The sequence below is a fragment of the Myotis myotis genome, unplaced genomic scaffold (assembly GCF_014108235.1).
Source record: "Myotis myotis isolate mMyoMyo1 unplaced genomic scaffold, mMyoMyo1.p scaffold_m19_p_2, whole genome shotgun sequence".
Taxonomy (NCBI): Eukaryota; Metazoa; Chordata; class Mammalia; order Chiroptera; family Vespertilionidae; genus Myotis; species Myotis myotis.
The window spans coordinates 45,112,507-45,134,025 of NW_023416324.1; the positions used below are offsets into that span (position 1 = coordinate 45,112,507).

Here is a 21,519-nt window from a genome sequence, read left to right on the forward strand (position 1 = left end):
TTAGCACAGGGGTGCATTTTATTCATGCATTCATTTAGCAAATATTTGAGTGCGAATGTGTGTGGTAGGCACTCTTGGGTCCCATTCATTCCTTAGTTATCAAAACAAAACAAAAACCCCTGTCTGCACGGAATTTACATTCAAGTTGCATCCCAGCAGCAAAGAGCTAGACAATAGACGTAATAAATATTAGGAAGTAAGTTACATTGTGTGTTGGAGAGTGGCTAGCGTGCTCTTAAATAAAAAAATAAAGGCGGGTAAGGAGGATCAAGACAGTTTGTAAGGGCCTGGGGTGGCCTTCGAGATTGCCAGTAAACAAACAGCATATTCATGATAGGCCTCACTGAGAAAACGATATTTGAGCGAAGACTTGAAGAGGCTGAAGGAGTTTGCCATGTGGATCTCTGGGAAGAGCTGGTAGAAGAGCAAGGAGGCCAGGGTGCCAGGAGGACAGTAAGAGGGACCACTAGGATCTTAGAGGCTTTTATGAGGGTCATGGGGAGCTGGTGGGGGGTCCCCAGCAGAGGAGTGGCACCATCATCCTCAACAGGCTGCTGTCATCTGGAGGGGGAGCTGGGTGGGCAGTGTGGCTCCTTGCTCCTCTTTCTCCTATTAGCTTAACCTTTTACACTTCACATGTGTGGGGGGAAGAGTGTGTTCCACCACCCCAAGTGGCTGCCCTGCCTACTCCATGTCACTGATTGAACTTGGCAGTCCTGTGGCTGTAATGGTTGTAATCCTTGGGAAACAAAGGAAATGATTAGGTCTTAACAGGGGAGGGAAGTAGAATCCTGTGGCAGCACAGCTTGGGATCCTCTTTGAACATGACTTGATGTCTTCCAGGCTTCCCCGGCTGACCCAGGAAACCCTTGTAGAGGATCCTGGGAGGTGTTGGTCGGTTTAGTGTTTTTAGATGTTTGTATCTTCTTACAGTGAGGAGGCTCCATTATGGGGTAGGAGGAAGAGCTTAAGTGTCCTCATTTGTCAGCTCATGACCTATGCTTAACTGCTTTCCACCTTGATAACAGAGCGGACATGCTCTCAACACACTCGGCCCTGGAAAACGTTTCTGTGCTGTGTCTCCAGTGAGAATCAATGGTTTCTAAACCGGGCTTTCAACGTCCCGGGCAGTCTTCCACTGTTCTAATCATGTCTCGTTACTCTCAACCAAGTGAATCTGTAATCTACTTTTTTGAATGCATGCCGGGGAATGTGGTGATGTTAGGGAATGGTAGATGGGATGGTGGGATGGGAGTGGGTCATGATGCAAAATTTAACGGAGGACCACATGGGATTGGAGTTCGAGGACCTGGGCTTTGTCAAAGTGGCTGTGTAACTGGGACATCTCTGAGCCTGAGTTTCCCCAGCTCTGAAAATGGATTAAGGGCACAGGTATCTTTTCTGCTTCATGGGATAAGGTAGACAGATGTCACAATGTTGGAAACAAATTTTCTGGTGAAGTTATTGTGTAACCTTTTGTAGTCAACATCAACATATCAAGCCTGAGGATTTCTCCACTGCCTCATTCCCTGCCAGTTGAAGTTTTTTACTTTATTTCAGTTATTTGCAAGGAGTTGCACTCTAGAACCCTGTAGATAATGGCCTTGACTAGACCATCAGCCTGTGCCTTCCAACCCACATTCTAACAAGACTTGTCCCCTCTGTTTAGTGGTCTTACTAATATCATTTTTGCCACTCACAATACCCCATCTTTCTTAATTATGTTAATTATTTGGGGTAATTTTGGAGGTAAGCATCACTTAATTGAGTTAAAGCTTTACAATTGAGGGGTTACTCATTAGCAAGAATAGTATCTTATCTTATAAACCCCTTGTTACTATTAGATAACAGACTTAATGGAAGAATTTGCTCAAAAGTCTCAAAAGAGACTCAAATAGCTTTTTGGGCCTGATTGATAAATGTTTTACCTACAGCAATGGAAATGTGGGAAAATTCCAGATGCTACATAATCTGGGGGCAGCAGGTTAAGGCAGCGGAACCTTTTGTTTGAGGCCTAGCCAGGAATTGCTACCCAAGAGAGTCACATCAGATATGCTAAGAAGATCCGATTTCAGGAATGGAAACATGTGGAACACCTTAGAAAAATTAGTATTCATCTGCTCTAGGCCTCAGTTTCCTTATCTCAAAAATGAAAGGATTGACTAACTCAGTAATAAGAGAGCTCATTATTATCTCTTAATACTTTAAAAATACCTACCAAACTCTTTAAGTCTAAATTAACTCATCTGTTCCTTCCAGCAAAAAGTTATCAGTGACTGCCATTAACTGTCAATCAGATCCCCTGAGCAGCTCAGGTTAAATAATTATAATACTAAGCATAATCCCAGGGCTAACCAAAAAAATTGATGTTTTAGGCTTATGACCAGCAAGTTTTAACTTTTTAAGAAAATTGCAAACAGCTCTCAATCATTGCCACCTGTTGTAAACTGACCTAAGCCAATTTGGTTGTGCATAAACTCCTAGGTGCTTTTTTGGGGGGAGGCGAGGGGTGGGTTTTGATAGCAGCCAAATTACATGAGGTGAGTGAGGTTTAGCTACTCATCCCACAACCTGCCACCTGGTTATAACTCAGACGAGTCTGAGACTCGCTTCTGCTGCACATACACACAATGACTAACGGCCACACATCATCCAGCGGGCACAAAACCATTCACACGGAATCACACTGCATGCTTCCGTCTCAGCTCTCTTCTTTGAACTGCTCTGATCACCGCCTACCATGAAAACTTCACTCCTAGAGGTGACAACATTTCAGAGGAGGTTCTGTTATCCTTAATAATCAGCATCAAGCAACTGGCAATCTTCCAATCGTGACTGGTCTCGGGGCCTTTTAGAGAACAGGCTGATCAAGGCTTCACTCTTGTTCATTCAAGGATAGGGACAGCTCAAAATATTGTGGCCTATTCTTATAGCTTGGATATATCTGTCATCTCAGCGGTGAGGGCCATTTCTAGCATTCATAATGCCCTTTCATAAGCCACTCGTTACACACACACACACACCACACACACACACGCACCACACACACACGCATGCACACGCACACACACATGCTCAGTCCTCCACCTCTGATATTCACTTTGCTAATTGGCAAAGGGTTTGGTGTTGATTCACATGGATAATGGAAACATTTGCAGTGCCTCTTTCTGGAGTATGGGCTTCGTGATTAGAACACGAGCGGCCGCCCGCCGGGAGAGGCCTTCCTGAATATAATGCCAACTGCATTTGAGTGTAGCTTAACCTAATTAACTCACACACGATATCACATTACCTATACTGCATTATTGCTCAGTTAATTAGGCATCTTAACACTGCCTTGGGAGCCCCATGGCGGAAACCACTGTTACTAATGGTACTCTGTAGGAGTTAGATTTTAAAATGATTTGTCAGGATTCCTTTGTTCAAAAAGTATTGCTTAACTTCCACATACTCAGAACTCTCTCTCTCGTCACAGGTGGGAAATCATACACGTCAGGCACTTTATGCACATCTTTCTGCTTATTCTCTCATCTACCCTGTGAAGTGGAGACACAGCTCCATTTCATAGACAGAAAACTGAGGCGAAGGAGATGCAGCGGAGCTTTTACCTAAACGTAGGTCTGTCTCTGCAGGCGGTGCTGTCCTATCGCCCCTGCATTAGTTCCTTATGGATGCGTAACAAATCACCACACAGTCTGTGGCTTGCAACAACACCAGGTTATTATAGTATGGTTTCTTTAGGGCAGCAGTCTGGGCATGGCATGGCTGGATTCTCTGCTTTGGGTTTCATTGGACTGAAATTGAGGTGCTAGCTGGGGCTGTAATTAGCATGTCAGCTTGGGGGTCAACTTCCAAGCTCACTGGTTATAGGTAGAATTCATTTCTTTGCATGGTAGGATCAGAGTTCCTGCTTTCCATCTAGCTGTCAATGGGGGACCGCTCGTGGTTCCTACAGGCCACCCACTACCTTGCTACACGGCTTCCATAGGCAGTTCACACCATGAGTGTTGATTCCCTCCAGCCCAGGCAGAGTTTGTCTCTGATTGTCCCTTCTGACAGTAGCCACGGAAAAACTCTCTGCTTTTAAAGGGTTCACATGATTAGGTTAGGTCCACTGGTTAATCTTTTTTTTTTAAAGTCAATTGTGGCCTGGCTGGCGTAGCTCAGTGGTTGAGTGTTGACCTATGAACCAGGAGGTCATGGTTCGATTCCTGGTCAGGGCATAGGCCCGGGTTGCAGGTTTGATCCCCAGTGTGGGGCGTGCAGGAGGCAGCCGATCAATGGTTCTCTCTCATCATTGATGTTTCTATCTCTCTGTCTCTCTCCCTTCATCTCTGAAATCAATTTAAAAAGAAGTCAACTGTGGCATCTAACATCACCTAATGATGGAGTACAATTTCAACCCCAGAGGTTAGGCAGGGATGGGAAATCCTGGGGTCATGTTAGAATTCCACCTACCAAACCCTGCTCAGAAATTCTGATCTGGAAGGAAGAGAGAGGGAAAGAAAGAGGAGCTGGAGCTCTACCCAGAGTTAGTGTCATAGTGGGGCTCCTTGTCATGGGGGATGGAAGGGACCAACCTGAGGCTGCAGTGCCCAAATACGGGGACGCGAGGTAAAACAGTCTTTGTGCTTCACTCTTTTGCCTAGAGCTGACCCTAAACACCACCATACACTGGCAGACCTCGGATATGGTCTAGGCAGGAACCAAATGAGCTGGGGAAGAGGGCTTCATTTCTTATTATCAGACTAGAGGCCCGGTGTACGAAATTTGTGTACTGGGGGGAGGGATCCCTCTGTCTGACCTGCCCCTTCTCACAGGCCGGGAGCCCTCAGCGGATGTCCTACTGGCCTCCCTCTGCCAGAGGCAACTGGCTGATCATGGAAAGGCACCGCCCCCATCACCCCCTCGCTGCTGCTGCTTCTGGCCTCCCTCTGCAGGAGGCGACCCAGGGATCAGGGGAAGGCGATGCCCCCATCACGCCTCTGCTGCTGCCACTGCCATTCGTGAGGCTGCCTGAGCCTTGGCCTTTGCAGCCACTGCGGTTGGCCTTAGCCTCGCCCGGCCCTTATTGCCTGAGCCTCGGGCCCTGGACAAGCAGCAGCGACCATTGTGTCTCCAATGGTGCAAGTCCCCACTCCTGTCCCCAACGCTGCAAGTCCCCGCCCACCCGTGCCTGCTGTGCGCGCAGCCTGCTTATTGGTCATTACTGTGATGGTGTCCTTACCAAGTTGCGTATTAATTACCCTATTATTAGATAGATAGGTTTTGTTTTATTTCACAAAGTTAATACAGTAAGTCCTCACTTAACCCTACCAATAGGTTCTGCAGCTTTAAGCGAAATGGCATATGATGAAACCAGTTTTACCATAGGCTAATTGCTGTGAACAAATATTAAGTTCCTATGGCATATCAATATTACAACGAAAGAGTGTTGAACAAAATGACATTATTTGAGGACCTGCTATGCTGTGGGGAGCCTGGTACCAGCCTCAATGGGATCAGAGCTTTAAGAACACTGAACAGTAACTTATCTCTAGTGCTCACACAGTACCTATAACACACTCTTAGCATGGTAAATATTCTTGGATTGAGGACTATTAGAGAATGTATGACTACTTCTTTCTTATTCAAAGTGTTCTCCCTTAGAAACCTACTACCTTTTTTAAAAAAAAAATACAAAACAACCTCTTAAAATGATGATGTCTTTTTATTACACAGCGCCTGACAATTTACAAAATGTTTTCACATAAACCATTATTTCTGATTTTATTTTTAGCTAGAGGCCCAGTGCACGAATTCATGCACAGGTGGGGTCTGGCCGGCCTGGCCCCACCTCCCGATCGGGCCAGTTGATAGCGACCTGTCATTATGGTCGTTTTGGGGTCACTGGCTTTATATATAGATAGATAGATACAAGATACAGCATACAGTAAAGTTCGTGAATCTTAAATGTTCAGCTTGATGAAATTTTACATATGTATACCCTTGTGTAACCCTCCCACCTAGGTCAAGGTGACGGGCATTTCCAGTACTCCCCAAGGCTCTCCTATGCCCCTTTCTAGTTAATCCCTCTTCCCAGAGGTACTACTGGTCACAGAAAGAGAAAAAGGAGACAGAGAAGGAGATCTCATGACTTGCTTTCCATGCAGCCAGGAGAACCCAGATTTCTAACTCCCACTTGTGTCCTCTTGCTTCCAGAAGATACTGTACTCTTGGACTGGAGTTCTTCCTAGTGACCATTTTTAATGGGCAGCACTAGGTACATACAAGGTGCCGTCTTGCACAAGATTCTGGAACACCGATTGGTACTTTTCTAGCCCAAGTCAGTTTTGTTCTCAAATCAATCAAATCAAACACGTTGAATACATATTGAGTACCATCATATATATCACTCTTAACAGAGAATTTTAAACAAGTTGAGAAAGAATTGTTGTTAAATCTGATGGTATATCATATAAAGAATAAAACTTTTTTGTGTGCTTCAGGCACTTTTTTTATTTTTTGAGGTGGTAAATGAAAAGTTTTTTATTTTTTTATTTTAGAGCGAGAGGAAGAATGAGAGAGAGAGAAACGTCTATTTGTTATTCTATTTATTTATGCAATCACTGGTTGATTCTTGCTTATGCTCGGACTGGAGATTGAACCCCCAACCTTGGCGCGAGGGGCCGACACTAACTAACTGAGCTACTTGGCCAGGGCAGTAAATGAAAAGTTTTGATGTTGCCCTTTGTCTGTCTCCTTACAACTTCTGAAAAGCACTGATATCTCCAAGAGCCATCTGCCCTTTCCTTTTTCTTCTTTTGTAGGGAAGAGATGTGTGCCTAAGGCCAGGAAAGAAAGACTATAGTTAAACACCTACAGAATTAAGGACTGGAGGCCAGTAGTGCAGAATCATCTTCTTTTTAAATATATCTATGGATTTTATTTTTAAAACAGCTTAATTGAGATATAATCCACATATCATACATTTTACCCATTTAAAGTCTACAGTTCATTATATTCACAAGGATTGCCAACCAATATCACAGTCAATTTTAGAATGTTTCCCATCACCACAAAAAGAAACGCTGTACTGTTCACCTGTCACCTTCCTACCCTCCTGCTCCTTCCTCCAGCCTTAAGCAACTAGCAGTCTACTTTGTGTCTCTGTAGACATCCCTGTTCTGAACATTTCATATGAATAAAATCATAAGTGATCTTTTGCGACTAGATTCTTACACTTAGCATGAAATATTCAAGATTTATCCATATTGTAATGTGTATTGCTACGTAATTCCTTTTTATGACTGAATAATGTGCCATTGTATAGATATACCACATTTTTTGTCCATTTTTCAGTTAATGGTCATTTGGGTTATTTCCGCTTTATGGCTCTTCTGACTAATGCTGCTGTAAGGATTTGTGTACAAGTTTTTGTGTGGACATATGTTTTCATTTCTCCTGGGTGTATACTTAAGCCTGAATTGCTGAGTTATATGGTAACTCTGTTTTATCATTTGAAGAACTACCAGACTGTTTTCCACAGTGGTCTCACTGTTTTGGATTCTGCCCAGCACTGTATGAAGGTTCTGATTTCTATTTCCTCACCGACATTTATTGTTAAGTGACTGCGTCTAGCCATTCTAGTAGAGGTGAAGTGGCATCTCATTGTGGCTTTTGAGTTGCATTTCCCTGATGATTAATGATGTGAACATCTCTTCATGTACTTATTGGCCATTTGTTTATCTTCCTTGGATAAACATCTATTTAGATCCTCTACCTATTTTAAAATTATTTCTCTTATTGAGTTGTAAGAATACTTTATATGTTCTAGATACCAGGTCCTTATCACATACATGAGTTAAAGTAACTTCTCCCATTCCATGGGCTGCCTTTTCACTTTCTTAATGGCATCCTTTGAAGCACCAAAGTTTCAAATTTTGATGGAGTCCTAGATACACTTTTTTTTGATGGCCATGTGTTTAGTGTCATATCTAAGAATCTTTTGCTAAATCCAAAGTCATAAAGATTTGCCATGTTTTCTTCTAAAAGTTTTATAGTTTTAACTCTTACACTTAGGTTATTTGATCCATTTTAATGTTAATTTTTGTACAGGGTATTAAGTTTTTTTAATCAACTTTTAAGTTAATTTTTGTATAGAGTATGAGATAAGGATCCAACTTCCTTCGTTTACATGTGACTATCCAATTGTCCCAACACCATTTCTTGAAAAGACCCTTCTTTCACTGTTGAATGGTCTTGGCACCTCTTCTAAAATCAGTGGGCCATAGATGCATGGACTGGTGCAGGTTCTTAAAAGTTCTATGATGTAAGACGTTATCACTGGGAGGGTGGGTGGGCAACACATGGGAACTCATTGTACTGCATTTGCAACTTGTATGTCTGATTTTCTTTTTTCAAAAGAAAACGCAAAAATTAGGAAATTTGTGTATACTTAATAGTTTCCTCCTAATTATGAAAAGACCGTGAGGAAAATGGCTTCCGGTATTTTATTCTGGTGTGGCCTCCTCTCCAAATGAAAGAGCCTCACATCTGGGCTGTAAGAGAAAGAGAGGACTCAGAGGAAAGCCTGGGATCATTTGTGTCCACGAAACTAGGTCACGCTATGCCCGAAGCGCTGGCATTGCCGTGATGTCCTGCTCCTCTTCACTGCTCCTCCCAGTCTTTTCAGTAGCGCATCTGTAAAGTACAGCAGCTGAATTGGAACCTGACTAGAGGTATGATGATTTCAGGAATTATTATTATTAGTGTGGTTATGGTATTGTGATTTCCTTTTAACAAAAAGAATCTTTTATCTTTTAGATTTTTATACAAACTATTTGTGGATGCTCTCACAGGGTGGGGAAAGTGGACACATGGATGTATGAGACTGACTGTGAGTTGGTAATGATGGAAGCTACAGAATGGGTACGCAGTGATGTATTATGCTATTTTGTCTTTTATATGCTTCAGTAATTTGAAAAAATAGTTTTGGGTCGGGGTATGTTTATCTTTAATCCAGCAGTGGAGGCATTTGAGAGGCATTTCCATTTGGAGCTGCGTTTGTGTTACACAGAAGTGGGTCTTCTGAGTTTGGGTGCCTACCCTGGTGTGGAGGAGAGGAGCACTTCGGAGAAGTTACTGGAACACACTTCTCCAAGGCAAGCCTCAGTTTACAGAGGCTCTCTGGCACCCAGCTGAGGGCTGCCGAGCTCTAAGAAAGCTCAGCTGTGGCTCATAGCGCCCTTTTGGCTCTGGATGTTACAGATGCTAGGCTGCAGTGCCCTTTGTTTCATAGTTATGTGAGTTTATTTTCCCGAAGCTTTTAAGACCCATGATTCTGTAAATCTTGGGACTTTTTAAATGGAAGTTTATATGTAAAATGTCCATATATGGGTATATATACATTCGATAACTAGAAAAAGTCAGAAATAGTCTATAGAGAATTTGGTCTTTCCCACCACTGACTCCTGTCTTTGTAGAAGAGACTTGCACAGGCTTTCTTCTCTCTTGCCCTCTTTCTAAGGGCTAGTTACCCCAGTAAATGTAGTATATGAGTCCTTACCCAAGAACAAGGGTCTTGCATAGCATTGTTACAGCTCTGTATTCAGATGACTAAAGATTTCAGAACAATGTTGAATTGAAAAATCTGTACAAAAAAAAGGACACCATCTGGAAGTTATTCTATGCTTTCTTCTGGTTTTGCTAGTGTAATAAAACACGAGCATTCCAACTTCTCTCGTAATTGTTGGACTTTGTGATGTAAATGGTGCCAGGCTCTGAAAGGACTTGTAAAGGCTTTGCTGACTTCTTTGTTTTTGTTTTTACATGTTTTCAACAAAACTAGCTGTGCAGTTTTAGCTGAAAGCAGCAACTTTGAGCAGCTCCAGATTATTTTACCGTTTTGAATGATAATATGCAAGTGTAAGACTGAGTAGTGACCTCGGTATGGATCACTTGGGTGGAGGGAGATTTGCACCTTTCTCCAGAACACCCACTGTAGGGTTTTGTCATATCTGGCTCCAGGTCTGCTGTTAGGCAACACAGTTCAGGTCACAGAGCACCACACACTGGGTTTTTAACCCTTGCCTGCGTGACATTGCTCACATTATTGTTCTGTTTGCTAGCTCATGAGAAGAGCATATGGAATAATATACCACTTAGCATCTAACTATGTGGAATGTCCTTTAAATACATGACTTTACTACTCACCTAACTGAATTTATGGCAATGGCAGCTAGTAGTTCACTACTAAAATCCAGAGCAAAGTTTTAGAAAAGGATGGTTCCAGAGATGACTTTCTGTTTTGTAAGAACAATTGAATGACAGTTTTTAGGGAGAAATTATCCTTGAAAAAATTTTAATCGTGTTTTTAAATTACAAAAATAACATGTTCAGTGCAGAAGAACTCTGGAAACTGAGACACTGATGATGATGATGATGATGATGATGATGATGATGATGATGGTGATGGTGGTTATTAGAGCTTCACTTATTGTGCTTATTATCATCCTGGCTACTGATTGACTTACACACACACACACACACACACACACACACACACACACACTCATTTAAATTTATCTTTATTGTTGAAAGGATTACAGATGTCCCCTTTGCATGTTTGTTTGTTTGTTTGTTTTCCCCATTGAACCCCTCCACCCTGCACCCACCCCTCCCAGGCCTTCACCACTCTATTGTCTGTGTCCATGGGCTAGGCATATATGCATATAAGTTCTCAGGTTAATCACTCCCCACTACCCTCTCACCCCCACCTTCCCTCTGAGGTTTGACAGTCTGTTCCATGCTTCTGTGTCTCTGTATTTATTTTGTTCATCAGTTTATTTGTTCATTCATTTCCACTTGTGAATGAGATCATGTGATATTTGTCTTTCTCTGACTGGCTTATTTCACTTAGCATAGTACTCTCCAGGTCTACCCATGCTGTCTCAAATGGTAAGAGATACTTCTTTTTTTTTTTTCTCATAGATTTATTATTGATTTCAGAGAGGAAGGGAGAGGGAGAGAGATAGAAACATGATGAGAGAGAGAATCACTGATTAGTTGCCTCCTGCATGCCCCCCACTGGGGATCGAGCCTGCAACCGGGGCTGGAATCAAACCTGGGACCTTCAGTCCACAGGCTGACGCTCTATCCACTGAGCCAAACCGGTTAGGGCAAAAGATCCTTCTTTTTTACTGCTGCATAGTATTCCATTGTGTAAATGTACCACAGTGTACTTCCTTTTTTATCCACTGATCTGCTGAGGGGCACTTGAGCTGTATCCAAATCTTAGCTATTGTAAATTGTGCTGCTTTGAACATAGGGGTGCAGACATTCTTTCTGATTGGTGTTTTTGGTTTCTTAGGATATATTCCTAGAAATGGGATCACTGGGTCAAATGAAAATTCCACTTTTAATTTTTTGAGGAAACTCCATACTGTTTTCCATAATGGCTGCACCAGTCTGCATTCCCACCAGCAGTGCATGAGGGTTCCCTTTTTCCATACCATTTATTGTTTTTTGATGACAGCTATAAATACAGCATTCCCATGGGTGGGAGAATTATTATTCCTATTTTACAGATGAGGAAATTGAGCAAGAAGGGCCAAGTAACCAGATCAAGGTTACGTTGTTAGTGAGTAGAGCCAGGATTTGAACTTTATGTCACCGAAGAGCCTTGACTACCTTTCTGACATCTGTGCCCAGTACATCCATAATACCACCACTGGTGGACAGTCTCAGCAAATGTCTCCCCACTCATTTCTCTTTGCTGTTAACCAATATAATCAAATTATAAAACCATAATATTATTTTGTATTCTGTTTTATAATTCTTCTGAAACTCCTAAAAGTCTAGATAAGAATTGTTAGGTATCAGGGCTGCTGTAAAAAAGGGCATTGAGAAATTAGTATTCATGACCAGAGACAGAGGGAATAACATAGGATCCTCCAAGGATTTAAAATGACAGAGATAGTAAAGAACCTCTCAATTATTAAAACACAGTCAAAGAATGTCAACTAGATATTTACCCCAAAGCCTATATAATAAAGCGGTAATATGCAAATTGACCATCATGTCGTAATGCCATCACAAAATGGCAGCACGCACAGCAGGGGCAGGGCAGCGGGGGCGGGGCAGCAGGGGTGGGGCAGCGGGGACGGGGCTGGCGGCCGCTCCGCATGGCTTCCGCCAAGGTTCCTGTGGCCCCGCGGGGCCGTGGGGGTCTCGGCTGCGCTCCGTGCTGCCCAGAGGCGGGGTATCGGGGCGGCACTCTAGGTCTTGGGCCCATCACACGGCGCACTGGCCACATGGGGCGGGACTCCAGGACTTGGGATGGTCCCATGGCTGGGGTGGGGAGGAGTCCCGGGTCTCATGCGATTTTGCACGATGGGTCACTAGTTAAAAAATAATAACCATATCTGACCATTCTTTTTCTCCCCTTTAAGATGAGTGGGTTAAATTAGATGCTTTGAAAAATCTTGTCCAGTTTTCACATACTTGTTCTTAGTGCAGTTCACTTAATTCCTTACCCTGGCTTTTCGCTACCACATTGCATCACTGTTGATCAAGTACAGTAGCCTGAAGTGCTTAAGTCTTTAGCATTATTGCTGTTTCTTAGTTTCAGATGTAGGTCAGACATTAAGGGGGCTGGCTGGTATTTTAGTGTTTTCCTAAATGTAAAGGTCATCTCCACCTAATTGATCCCACATGTGCAGTGTGCTCTAACTGGTGGGCGCTGTCTCTCTGGACACTGGGTTTTCACTAGGTAATGGCAGCACTGCATTCCTCAGCCCGCCTGTGCGATTCCCTGCAGAGACCCGTGTGCAGAAGGGGAGTGGAGGAAGGAGAACCCCGCTAAGTGGACCTCTGACCATTGCGAACCTTACTGCTCTCCCAGAAAACTGTAGGTGAGGATGAGGACACTTGCCTGCTCAGTTTTCATGTAGTGATATGAAAATCCGAGGGATGTAAGCACTGATGTTTTTGTTTTTGTTCTGGCTGTGAGCTTGCTTTAAAAAATTAGTGTTGCTTTCAAATGGACAGATGATTTAGGAACTGGGAAGCAGTGAATCATCATTAAGCGCTACCCTTAGAGCCAAATTAAAACCTGTGTAAGCACTGCTTTATTAGAATCAGAACTATGCAATTCCCTGGAGCTTAGGGTCAGAAGATGGGAGTTTGAGTTTGCGCTCAACTCATTTAGGGCAAGCAGTGACCCCTCGGACTCACGTGTATTGATTGGTAAAGTGGGCCTAGTTGCAATGGTGTCTGCCCCTATGAACTGTCATGTCTTTTTCTTTTTTAAAAATATATTTTCATTGATTTCAGAGAGGAAGGGAGAGGGTGAGAGAGAAACATCAATGGTGAGAGAGAATCATTGTCTGCCTCCTGCACACCCCCACTGGGGATGAAGCCTGCAACCTAGGCATGTGCCACGACTGGGAACAAAACTGTGAGCTCCTGGTTCATAGGTGGATGCTCAGCCACTGAGCCACACCAGCCAGGCTGTCATGTCTCTTTATTTAAGACTCTTTACGCGGTATGGGCTCCTGAGCCATATTTATGGCATGTATGGGATTCCAAGTTATGGGTGGTTTCTCCTCCCAGCTGCCCATTTCTTTTTCATTCATCTGCTAGTGGTGAAAAACTGTGGGAAATGATTCATGCCCCATGTCTGTGGGGACCATGAGAACCTCGAGTGACTTTTTTTTTTTTTTAAGCGGTTTGAGAAAGAGACAAACAAATGTAGTTAATAACAATAACAATGTTATTCCCGGAAGAAAAGTTCTAGCCTGCTATGACTTGTTTTGGAATTTGAAAACTTCCCAGAGGGCTGACTGCCCTGTATGTAACAGGGTTTCTTTTAGGCTCTGAAGTTAAAAGAGACTGGGGTGGGAGGAGGAGGGCATTCGGGAAAGCAATTAAGTTGAAGTTTCAAAATTGGTGAAGTGAAGCAATGTCCCATTCCTCCTAATGCAAAAATCTCTCCACATTTATTTATTTATTTAAGTCAGAAACTTGTAAGTCAGAAACTTGTTCTTTTCCTTAGGGAGTGTGTGGAGCCCGGCGACGTCAGAGCCCCAGATCGAGGCGACCATTTCTTTTTTTTTTTTCCTTAATTAAATCTTTATTGTTCAGATTATTACATTTGTTCCTCTTTTTTCCCCCCATAACTCCCCTCCTCCCAGTTCTATTATGATCACCAGATTATTTATTCACTTGATTCTTAGATTCACTTGTTGATAGATGCATGTTTGTTGTTCATAATTTGTATCTTTACCTTTTTCTTCTTCTTCCTCTTCTTAAAGGATACCTTTCAGCATTTCATATAATACTGGTTTGGTGGTGATGAACTCCTTTAGCTTTTCCTTATCTGTGAAGCTCTTTATCTGACCTTCAGTTCTGAATGATAGCTTTGCTGGATAAAGTAATCTTGGTTGTAGGCTCTTGGTATTCATCACTTTGAATATTTCTTGCCATTCCCTTCGAGGCAACCATTTCTTCATCCCCCCTACCTTCCCCAACAACCTCTGGTTTGGGTTTACGTTGCTGGGTTGTCGAATATAGGCCCCAATTTATTACCATGATTCGTTCCCTCCAAGGAAAAGGACAGCCACACAAGTCATGTAGCTAGACTCAGGGTCATGAGTGAATTCATTGGTGGAACTTTTCTAGGTACTTAGGAAGCCTTTGGTGTCGCGAGCAACTTGGAGTCAGTAGATCCTCCCTGCTTTTTCTTGTTGGGTAGACCAGAAGAACAGCATGAGTTAGAGGTGGCTGTGTTTTTCAAGGACATCTTCAAAACTGGTCAGAAAAATTACTTGATTCTTATTAAATGGCATAAGATGGTGAGTGCAGGAAAGCGGAGCAGGGTGTGAATGGAAGACTGTTTCCCTGTCTCCCTTTTCATCTCTACAGAACTTGTTACAGATCAAGGACACCCGAAAGTTGGCATCCTTGAGGGCAGCCTGTGTGACAGCTAGACGGCACTCCTTGTAGGCATTTCTAGAGTGTGCTATGTACTTCTTAATGCAACATTGTGAAGCCACTGGATTCCTCTTGATTTCCTCAGGAAGTTTCATCATCATGTGTTTGTGGAGTAATAGTGTGAACACACTTTCACACAGTGCGATGATGAAACAGTTTTGTGTCATGGTCTTTGTCCGGAGACTAAGGTTGGGAGGAATTGAATTTTGACCTGACGTGGTCCAGTCTCATGGATTCTCTCTGTCTTAGAGATGTTCTATCCTTCCTTTTTTAAAATACCTTTTAATACCTGTTCTCCTTATCATCATGGTTTAAGACCAATTTCCTTCTCTCTGTTTTAAGTAAAGCAGATTTTATGTCATTTATAATATTGGTATGAGTATACAAACCTGTAAAAAGACTAGTTGGTGTTTTTTTTGTAACGAGGGTTAGCAAGTACTAATGACCACCTGGTCTGTGACCTTACAATACTACCTCCCTACAAAAAGTCAAAATGGGTTTCTAAGACCCCTTCTTAATTAGGGCCCGGTGGTGAGCCGTGTTTCTCCGTTGTCATTCTGTATTGCTAATTGGCTCAGTGCTGTGGAATCTCACTGTCTCTGCTCTTGCTAGTGCTGATTTGTCACATCCATTCTCTATGTCAGTGGATGTTGCACAACACAGAATGAATTCTGGAAAGGAGAGGGGGATGAGTTTCTGAAAGATTATCTCCATTTATAATGTGAGCTGCCCTGCTTTAGAATTCTACAATACTTAATAAGCCTGGTATTTCAAATCAAATCTCTTACATGGTCTACTTATGTAGATAGATATTATTACCTCAGTGTCCTAATGTGAGATAAGTTTGAAGGCTTTTTGTTTTTCTTTCCTGTTTCTGAAGGGGAGGTCCAGCTAATTTGCTGCAAATGAAATAAAAAGTATTTTGGAGGAATCGGTTGACATTTAGCTTTCTGGTTTGAAATCCCTCTGACTGTTAAATATTTAATGGGCTGCAAAGCATTCTTAAAAATTAAATATGAATGAGTTTTAGAAAACCTTGCAGTGGTATAAAAAATTGAGACCCCCCCAACCCCCATCTTAATTGTGAGTGTGTGCCTAGAGAATCTTAATTATTTTTAATGAAGATGACATTATATATTTGATCAGCAAGGGGACACCCTAAGTAATGGAGTTAATATAAATAGGATTCTTCTAAATAATATCACAGCAGAGATTTACTTGGAATAAATTATTAGTTCCATCTCTGGAGACAAAACTGCCTCCTTTTTGTTTTTTTGTTTAAAGTTAAGAGTAAAGTTCTATGACCAGAGAAAATGCCTTTGTCAGAAAAAATATTTCCTAGGTTTATTGCTTTGTTAAAACTAGTGCTTTATTTACTTTTGTAGACTCATGAGATTATAGAGTACTATAAACATTTTTGTGGGATCTCTGAAAAGCATTGTCATTGTTAATGTAACCCCCTCCCCCCCACATTATTACTGTTGTTATTTTAGGAGTAACTTTATTGACATTGATTTTTGTAATCACATATGATTTTTTCTATTTAAAAATCTATATATATATATAAAAACCTAAGCGACCATTAAGACCAAACGACCAGAAAGACCGAACGACCATTCGATCAGTTGCTATGACACACACTGACCAACAGGGGGCAGATGCTCAATGCAGGAACTGCCCCCTGGTGGTCAGTGCACTCCCACAGCCAACCTCCCATGGCCCAACCCCCTGCCGGCTGGCCCCCCAATAGGCCTCAATTGCTGGCCAGGCTGAGGGACCCTACCCATGCACAAATTCATGCACCAGGCCCCTAGTATTTTAATAATTGGTGATATTCCCCTAATTAAATGACATGAGAATTAAATAGAAGACTCTTGAATTATTTTATAATGCTGACATTAAAAAAAGTCATGCCTATATTTTCTCACCATATTTTCCTACCTTTCATTGGGTTATATTCTATTCTAGTTTCATGTTATCCCAAGAGTCAGTTATGAATTGGGAAAATGGGATTTGAATGTATGAGTCTATAGTCTTGGTGCTTACTTTTGTAAGAGTATACATTATATGTTTCCAAAAATTGTTTTTAATATCATGAAAATAATTTTTTTTTTTTTGAGAACACTCTTTTCTAAAAGAAACAGCTTCATGTCTGTATCCTATTTGAAAGGATAGGGTAACTTTCAAGAAACTGCTTTGAATTTTTTCTGCCGCGGCAGTGATTATGGAGAATATTGTTTCTCTCTCGCTCCTGTTTCTTTCCATTTGACTAGGTAAAACCAACACCCTAAAAATGGAACCTATCATTGCTGGTCCCGTAATTACCCGGCTTTCAAACTTCTTTGGCATTTTTGATGCATCTCTCAATACCTCACAACCAATCAGCAACCGAGAGCTCAAAAATGCCCCGTGTTCATTTTCCTTATTTTGATTCCTGAGCCATCTACCTTATTCTAGTCCTTCATGTCTGTCTGTCTGTCTGTCTGACTCTCATTTATTACAATGACAGCAACAAAACTTATCATTTAGTGATTACTTACCATGTGTTGTCTACTCTGTTACTACATTTACATTGTGTTATAAATACATTTATCTTAATACTAATAATAATCCTACGAAGTAGAAAATTGGATGCAGAGCCGGAGACTATTAGGGGTTAGGTAATGTGCCCTGGGCTACTCAGTTAGTAATTGACAGAGCGGGGATTTGAATCCACAACAGCCTTTGACCCTAGTGTCCATGCCCAACAAACACTATGTTATGTTTTAGTTTGCTAATAATAGTAATGGTTCTTCCATCTATGGCTGACAAATTATTCTACCACCTGTCCAGTTCAGATCAATTCATTCCCTTGTTCTGTAACATTTCTTCAAAGGCTTATTTCCTTATTACTTCCAGGTCTTCACCATTTTGCGTCTAGGTCCGCCATAGTTTTATCCTGGTCGTTGTTTATGATTGATAAGGATTGACTAGCTAGAGTAAAAGCAAGAAGGAAAATGAAAGATGTCTTTGAGACTAACATTGATAGGACTCTATAATTAGAATCATTTGGTGTCTCCTGAAGTAGCACAGTGCCTGACAAGAAGAGTCAGGTGTTCTGTGTGGTTAATGTCTAATAGTACAGAACTCGTCCTTTCAAATTTAATATTATGCTTAACATTTTGCTTTGAGGTTTAAATGGAAGAACAGTGGGCACTTCAGTGATGCTGCCCCGCTCAGTGGACTTTTCCCAGTCTAGCTCCACAGTGAGTCTCAACATTCCTTCCTAGAGGTTTAAGAATAACAACTTTTATTTTTTTATTTTAAGTTTATTTACTGATGAGAGAGAGAAAAGAAACATCAATTAGTTGTTCCAATTACTTATGCATTCATTGGTTGATTCTTGTGTATTCCTTGACTAGGGTTTGAACTCGCAACCTTGGCAGTGGGGACTATGCTCTAACCAGCTGAGTTACCCAGCAAGGACAAGAATAGTGACTTTTAGATAAGTGAAAACTTATGTTTATGAAATGACATTTGAGAAGAAAATCAAAGTCATTGACAAGATCTTAGAATTCCCTGTGTACCCATCTGTAAAAATAAAAAGTTAATTGCAGAAAGAACAAGTTTAAAAATCATGAAGATATCCAGTGAGATATACATTTAGCCTTACTTACCTGCCCAAGGTGAAGAGTGGTACAGGGCTTTTTCTGCATTATTAATGGGTTGACTCCTGCCCTTGAGCAGTTAATTGGAAAGAATGAGCTCACATGTGTGTCGCTATTCCATCCTCTTTTGTGGGAAAGAATGAAGTAAAAATAAAATAGGTCTTCCCTAAGCCTCATTCTCCATCAGAAATTTGTTTTAAAATAAAGCCTAAGGAAATCTTATTAGCAATTAATTGTATGTCACATGCAGCTGGTTCTATAATCTGAGCAAGTCTGTTCATTGCATGGAGTATTTCTCTGCTGCCTTAGTTGCTTAAACCTGGAATTAATCCATTGTGGACACAATGAAAAGCACCCTTATGTAATCTGAAAGTCAGACAGCTACAGGGAATCCAGTTCACTGCAGCCTAATACTGTTCTACTGGCATCAGGCAAAATGTTGACCTGCCTGCATTGTTACAGCACTTAGGGATTCTTCCGATTATCAATTAGGGTTGAAGACACTGAGAAGGCAGGAATCCAGGCAAATATCTGGTTTGCCAGGAACTGAATCCCAGGACTCCAGCAAATACCACTGCTTCTACTGTCCCTTTGCTTCTGCTTTTGTTAGTGACTTGGGGTCAATGTGGATGTATATGCAGGGTGTGAACATGCACATACATGCGTCTGCATGCACACACATGCACAAGAGAGACAGAAAAAAAGACCGCCGTGAAGGATTTGTCTTGGGGAGGTAAACAAGGTCAACAAGAACATAAAGTCTGGCAGAACTCAAGTATCTACAAACAGAAATGTGTTTAGAGTGATTCTCAGCTTGTTAATTTGCTTATTAATGATGCCTCTCTGTTGCTCAAGCAGGCCGAGCGGGTTCACACACTGACTGGTTTGGTTGGTGATACTGCTCTCTCTGGCCAGAAGATCTTCCATGTCATGGTTTAGGTTAATGCCAGACTCGAAGACTGTTACCCAAATGTTGCTTCTGTGAGACATATTAGAATTACACCATGTATTCACAAATAGCGTGCCTACTAGAAGGGCTGGGGAATTCAAAGATGAATAAGAACTCACACTTCCAGAGACTCACAGGGTGTGCCGGGAAGGGGAGGTGGTATAGGTATGTCAACAAATCATTGCAATACATATTGTTAAGTGTTAGAACAGCGGGATGCTCTCATCGCACAGAGATCAGGAGGGACTTTCCAAGGAGGTGAAAATTAAGAGAATCTCAATGATGAACTTACCAGGTAAACTAGAGGCAAAGTGCATTCTGGGTGGGGGAAACCACTTCTTTGAATGATTCCCTGAGGTATAAATTCCCAGTGGGCTATGTTTTCCTCTTGCTAGTTGTACAGCTTGTGCCTCTCTCATGAATTCATTAATGGAGTGGTTCTTGGCACTGGGACACTGTGGGAACAAAACAAAGTCCCTGGGCTCATGTAGCATTCATACCAATATGGGGAGACAGACAGCAAAGAGTGAATTATAGGACATGTCAGATGTGACAAGAGCTGCTATTTGTATCAAGTGGCATTTGAGCCAAACCCTGGAGGCAGTGAGGGAGTAAGTCTATCCAGAGCCTATGTATTTCAAAAGAGGGAGCAGGGAGTGCAAAGGCCCTGTGGCTGGAAAGTGCTCACAGGTCAGTGTGTCTGAAGCAGATTGAGGGCAGAAGGGAGGTCAAAGGGTGCACATGTGATTAAAGCTTTGAAACCAGGATAAGGACTTGAGCTTTTACTCTGAATTGGTTGGGAAGCTACTGGAGGGCTTTGGCCTGGAAGTGACATGCGTCCCTGGTCTCAGAGTCATCCTCGGAGTTCAAATCGCAGCCCTGCACTCACAAACTCTGATTTCTCTTCTATAAAATGAGGCTTATTATTCTGACCTTGAAAGGTTATGTAATGAGGAGTAAAGGAATAGTAGTAGCAGCAATAGTAGCCGTAGTAACAGATAACAGGAAGAGGATTGTTTTTGTTTATTGGTATCTTTTGTAGAGAAAGGGGCAGGGTTTGAATGAGAGCCAATGCAGCAGAGTGAGGGCAGCTACTTGAGTCTGAGAGGTGGGGTTCTGAACAGAGCTCCAAAGGGAGGCTTTGCAGAGTGTGTTGCCTTAGGTGAGGAATAATGCAAATAGCCAGAGTTCCACCATGAATATTTACAGCAGCTGGGCTTTCAGAGAGGGAGAGCAGGCCAGCCTACTCCAGCTAGTTTTGAAGCCGTGTGTCAACAAGGAAGAAACGCCAAACAGCTTTCAACACTGTTTTACTGTATATATATCTCCACTTAAAAATTAACTCAGCACAAAAATGCAGTATAATTGGAGTCAATTTCAGTATTTATTTTTAAAGAATTAATTGAGAGAATACTGCATATGCATGGTTTGTTCTGTTAGTGGGGTACAAATTCACATTTCATGATAGGTAGTTTTTTCTTTCCACTGTCATTTTATCTCTGTGGGATAAAGTCTCCTTGGTTGAGGAAATCAAAAGTATAAGTTTAAGGCTCTTGATGAATATGAATTTCAGGTCAAAAAAAACAACAACCACCAACCAACCCACCAGCCCACCCTCCTGCTGTCCCCATCAGGCCTTCGTTTTTATCCCCTGTTGGATGCTGAGACTCAGGCTCCAGGTAACTGTTGTGTTTGGGTCCCTGCCTCACTCTGGCCACTGCCTGCAACTTCTGCAGCATCTGCTTCCACCTCCCTCTTCTCCTCTCCACTGTCAGTTCTTCAAGGCGAGGACTGTCTTAGCGCTGGATCCCCCAGAGCCAGGTCAGCACTGACCCGTCGTCTGTGCACAGTCACACAACTGAGCTGGGCCAGGAGGGGCAGGTAAACATTCCCGGAACATGCAGCTGGAGAAGGCTGCAGCTCCGACAAAGAAAGCTCACCAGCCGCTCC

General features: G+C 42.2%; 1 protein-coding gene across 3 annotated transcripts in view; it reads left to right on the forward strand.

The window, feature by feature from the left end:
- Positions 1–21,519, forward strand: part of CACHD1 (cache domain containing 1) — a 221,965-nt gene that overhangs the window by 48,339 nt on the left and 152,107 nt on the right. The window lies entirely within an intron of this gene.